The sequence below is a fragment of the Arachis stenosperma genome, chromosome 3 (assembly GCF_014773155.1).
Source record: "Arachis stenosperma cultivar V10309 chromosome 3, arast.V10309.gnm1.PFL2, whole genome shotgun sequence".
Lineage (NCBI taxonomy): Eukaryota > Viridiplantae > Streptophyta > Magnoliopsida > Fabales > Fabaceae > Arachis > Arachis stenosperma.
The window spans coordinates 55,789,838-55,795,494 of NC_080379.1; the positions used below are offsets into that span (position 1 = coordinate 55,789,838).

The window sequence follows — 5,657 nt, forward strand, 5'->3', positions numbered from 1 at the left end:
TCAATGATACAAAGAATTGAAGATTCAGAACATACTGCAGAGGAATTACACAGAAAAAGCTGAGCATTCAAAAATGCCCAGTGAAGAAGGCAGACTGGCGTTCAAACGCCAGCCAGGGTACCTGGTTGGGCGTTTAACGCCCAAAAAGGTAGCATTTTGGGCGTTAAACGCCAGAATGTATACCATTCTGGGCGTTTAACGCCAGGATGGTGCTAGGGGGAAGATTTTGTTTTCAAATCAATTTTTTTTAGTTTTTCAAAATCAAATCTTTTTCAAATCAAATCTTTTCAATCAAATGTTTTCAAAATCAATTTCTTTCCTTTTTAAAAGATACTTACTAACAATTAATGATTTGATTGAACATCTCAAAATTGTTGCCTTTTCTGTTGAGAAAGGTTTTATGTTTGAATCATATCTTTTCTTGTTAGGCAAGTTATTAATTTTTAAAATCAAATCTTTTTCAAATTGTTTTCAAATCATATCTTTTAAAATTATTTTCAAATCATATCTTCTCAATCACATCTTTTTAAGACCAAAACTTTTCAATCAAATCTTTTTAACCACATTTTTTTTCAAAATAGTTTTCAATCAAATCCTCTTAATTTCTAATTTTAAAATCTTTTTCAAAAATCACTTGATTTCTTTTCCACATTGATTTTCGAAAATCAATTAGTGCTTTTCAAAATGTTTTCAAAATCTTTTAATTAATTTTCGAAAAATTACTTCCCTCCTTCTCACATCCTTTTATTTATGGAGTACCACTCTTTCTTAATGCACAATTCGAACCTTATCTAAGTAAAGTTCGAATTCTCCTTCTCCTTCTTCTTTCTATTTCTCTTTTCCTCTGACACCTCAAGGAATCTCTATATTTTGACATAGAGGATTCCACATTTTCTTGTTCTCTTCTCTTTCATATGAGCAGGAGCAGAGACAAAGGCATTCTTGTTGAAGCTGACCCTGAAACTGAAAGGACCTTGAAGAGAAAACTAAGAGAAGCCAAAGCACAACTCTCTTTGGAGGACCTGACCGAATTCTTCAAAGAAGAAGAAGACATGGCAGCCGAAAACAACAATAATGCAAACAATGCAAGGAAGGTGCTGGGTGACTTTACTGCACCTACTCCTGATTTCTATGGGAGAAGCATCTCTATCCCTGCCATTGGAGCAAACAACTTTGAGCTTAAGCCTCAATTAGTTTCTCTAATGCAACAGAATTGCAAGTTCCATGGACTTCCAATGGAAGATCCTCATCAGTTCTTAGCTGAATTCTTGCAAATCTGTGACACAGTCAAGACTAATGGGGTTAACCCTGAGGTCTATAGACTGATGCTATTCCCTTTTGCTGTAAGAGACAGAGCTAGAATATGGTTGGATTCTCAACCTAAAGAAAGCCTGGACTCTTGGGAAAAGCTAGTCAATGCCTTCTTGGCAAAGTTCTTTCCACCACAAAGATGGAGTAAGCTTAGAGTGGAAGTCCAAACCTTCAGACAGAAGGATGGAGAATCCCTCTATGAAGCTTGGGAAAGATACAAACAATTAATCAGAAAATGTCCCTCTGACATGCTTTCTGAATGGAGCATCATAGGTATTTTCTATGATGGTCTCTCTGAACTATCCAAGATGTCCTTGGATAGCTCTGCTGGAGGATCTCTTCATCTGAAGAAGACGCCTACTGAGGCTCAAGAACTGATTGAAATGGTTGCAAATAACCAATTCATGTACACTTCTGAAAGGAATCCTGTGAACAATGGGACTAGTCAGAAGAAAGGAGTTCTTGAAATTGACACTCTGAATGCCATTTTGGCTCAGAATAAAATATTGACTCAACAAGTCAATCTGATTTCTCAAAGTCTGTCTGGAATGCAAAATGCACCAAACAGTACTAAGGATGCTTCATCTGAGGAAGAAGCTTATGATCCTGAGAACCCTTCAGTGGATGAGGTAAATTACCTGGGAGAACCCTATGGTAACACCTATAATTCTTCATGGAGAAATCATCCAAATCTCTCATGGAAGAATCAAGAGAGACCTCAACAAGGTTTCAATAATAATGGTGGAAGAAACAGGTTTAACAATGGTAAACCTTTTCCATCATCTTCTCAGCAACAGACAGAGAACTCTAAGCAGAATACCTCTGACTTAGCAACCATGGTCTCTGATCTAATCAAAACCACTCAAAGTTTCATGACTGAAACTAGATCCTCCATTAGGAATTTGGAAGGACAAGTGGGTCAGCTGAGCAAGAAAATTACTGAACTTCCCCCAAGCACTCTCCCAAGTAACACTGAAGAGAATCCAAAAGGAGAGTGCAAAGCCATAAATATGGCCGAATTCTGGGAGGAAGAAGAGGCAGTGAACGCCACTGAGGAAGGCCTCACTGGACGTCCACTGGCCTCCAATGAGTTCCCCAATGAGGAACCTTGGGAATCTGAGGCTCAAACTGAGACCATAGAGATTCCCTTGGACTTACTACTGCCTTTCATGAGCTCTGATGAGTATTCCTCCTCTGAAGAGGATGAGTATGTCACTGAAGAGCAAGTTGCTAAATACCTTGGAGCAATCATGAAGCTAAATGACAGGTTATTTGGAAATGAGACTTGGGAGGATGAACCCCCTTTGCTCACCAAGGAACTGGATAACTTGTCTAGGCAGCAATTACCTCAAAAGAGGCAAGATCCTGGGAAGTTTTCTATACCTTGTACCATAGGCACCATGACCTTCAAGAAGGCCTTGTGTGACTTAGGGTCAAGTGTAAACCTCATGCCCCTCTCTGTAATGGAGAAATTAGGGATCTTTGAGGTGCAAGCTGCAAAAATCTCACTAGAGATGGCAGACAACTCAAGAAAACAAGCCTATGGACTTGTAGAGGATGTTCTGGTTGAGGTTGAAGACCATTACATTCCTACTGATTTCATAGTCCTAGAGACTGGGAAGTGCATGGATGAATCAATCATCCTTGGCAGACCCTTCCTAGCCACAGCAAAGGCTGTGATTGATGTTGATAGAGGAGAGTTGATCATTCAAGTGAATGAAGAATCCTTGGTGTTTAAGGCCCAAGGATATCCCTCTGTCATCATGGAGAAGAAGCATGAAGAGCTTCTCTCAAAACAGAGCCAAACAGAGCCCCCACAGTCAGACTCTAAGTTTGGTGTTGGGAGGCCACAATCAAACTCTAAGTTTGGTGTTGGGAAGTTCCAACACGGTTCTGAGCATCTCTGAGGCTCCATGAGAGTCCTCTGTCAAGCTAATGACAGTAAAGAAGCGCTTGTTGGGAGGCAACCCAATGTTTTATGGTTAACTATTTTCTTTTGTTATTTTATCTTTTTTGTAGGTTGATGATCATAAGAAGTCACAAAAACAATGAAAAAAGCAAAAACAAAATGAAAAACAGGAAGAAAAACAGCACACCCTGGAGGAAGATGCTGCTGGCGTTCAAACGCCAGTCAGCCTAGCAGTTGGGCGTTTAACGCCCAGTCTGGCACCCTTCTGGGCGTTTAACGCCAGAAAGGGGCACCAGACTGGCGTTAAACGCCAGTAAAGGGCAAAAACCTGGCGTTAAACGCCAGGAATGGGCACCAGCCCGGCGTTTAACGCCAGAAAAGGCTCAAAACGTGGATTTTGATGCCATTTGGTGCAAGGATGCCTTTTCCTTGACACTACAGGATCTGTGGACCCCACAGGACCCTACCATCACTCTCTCTCTTCTTCCCCCATTCACCAATCACCTCAACACCTCTTCCCCAAAAACCCCTCACCTATCAAATCCCATCTTTCTCTTCACCACTCACATCCATCCTTCATAAAACCCCACCAACCTCACCCTTCAAATTCAAACCACTTTCCCTCCCAAACCCACCCTCAAATGGCCGAACCCTCATCCCCCTCTTTCCTATATAAACCCCTCTTTACCCCTTCATTTTCCACTACCTAAACACCACTTCTCCCCCTCCTTGGCCGAATACACCACCATCTCCCTATTCCTCATTTCTTCTTCTTCTACTCTCTTCTTTCTTCTTTTGCTCGAGGACGAGCAAACATTTTAAGTTTGGTGTGGTGAAAGCGTTGTTTTTTCGTTTTTCCATAACCATTTATGGCATCCAAGGCCGGAGAAACCTCTAGAAAGAGGAAAGGGAAGGCAAAGGCTTCCACCTCCGAGTCATGGGAGATGGATAGATTCCCCTCAAGGGATGAATTTTCCTCCACAAGACTATTGGGGGCAACTAAACACCTCCCTAGGAGAGTTGAGTTCCAATATGGGACAACTAAGGGTGGAGCACCAAGAACACTCCATTCTCCTCCATGAAATTAGAGAAGAACAAAGAATCATGAGAGAGGAGCAACAAAGGCAAGGAAGAGACATTGAGGAGCTCAAGCACTCCATAGGACCTTCAAAAGCAAGGAAGAGCCGCCATCACTGAGGTGGACCCATTCCTTGATTTCCTTGTTCTTTATTCCTTTGTTTTTCGAATTTTAGTGCTTTATGTTATCCATGCTTGTGTCTTATGATCATTAGTGTCTTAGTGTCTATGCCTTAAAGTTATGAATGTCCTATGAATCCATCACCTTTCTTGAATAAAAATGTGCTTAATTGAAAAAGGAAGAATTGCATGAATTTTGAATTTTATAATAGTTTAATTATTTTGATGTGGTGGCAATATTTTTGTTCTCTGAATGTATGCTTAAACAGTGCATATGTATCTTGAATTTGTGGTTCATGAATGTTGGCTCTTGAAAGAATGATGAAAAAGGAGACATGTTATTGAGGATCTGAAAAATCAATAAAATGATTCTTGAAGCAAGAAAAAGCAGTGCTATTCAAAAAAAAAAAAAAAAAACCGAAAAAAAAAAGAAAACGAAAAAAAAAAAGAAGATAATAATAAGAGTTGTGATCCAAGGCAAATAAGAGTGTGCTTAAGAACCCTGGACACCTCTAATTGGGGACTTTAGCAAAGCTAAGTCACAATCTGAAAAGGTTCACCCAATTATGTGTCTGTGGCATGTATGTATCCGGTGGTAATACTGGAAAGACAGAGTGCTTTGGGCCACAGCCAAGACTCAATAAATAGCTATGTTCAAGAATCATCATACTTTACTAGGAGAATCATTAACACTATCTGGATTCTAAGTTCCTAAAGAAGCCAACCATTCTGAATTTCAAAGGATAGATTGAGATGCCAAAACTGTTCAGAGGCAAAAAGTTAAAAGCCCCGCTCATCTAATTAATACTGATCTTCACAGATGTTTTTGGAATTCATTGCATATTCTCTTCCTTTTATCTTATTTGATTTTCAGTTGCTTGGGGACAAGCAACAATTTAAGTTTGGTGTTGTGATGAGCGGATGATTTGTATACTTTTTGGCATTGTTTTTAGTATGTTTTTGATATGATCTAGTTAGTTTTTAGTATATTTTTATTAGTTTTTAGTTAAAATTCACTTTTCTGGACTTTACTATGAGTTTATGTGTTTTTCTGTGATTTCAGGTATTTTCTGGCTGAAATTGAGGGACCTGAGCAAAATCTGATCCAGAGACTCAAAGGACTGTAGATGCTGTTGGATTCTGACCTCCCTGCACTCGAAGTGGATTTTCTGGAGCTACAGAAGCCCAATTGGCGCGCTCTCAACGGCGTTGGAAAGTAGACATCCTGGGCTTTCCAGCA

The 5,657-nt window shown here is 40.0% G+C and overlaps 1 non-coding gene across 1 annotated transcript; it reads right to left on the reverse strand.

Annotated features, from left to right (window-relative positions):
* Positions 1–1,457: 1,457 nt before the first annotated feature.
* On the reverse strand, positions 1,458–1,565 carry LOC130971161 (small nucleolar RNA R71). The gene has a single exon (XR_009082396.1). It is a non-coding gene; the product is annotated as a small nucleolar RNA R71 (small nucleolar RNA).
* Between the last annotated feature and the right edge of the window lie 4,092 nt (positions 1,566–5,657).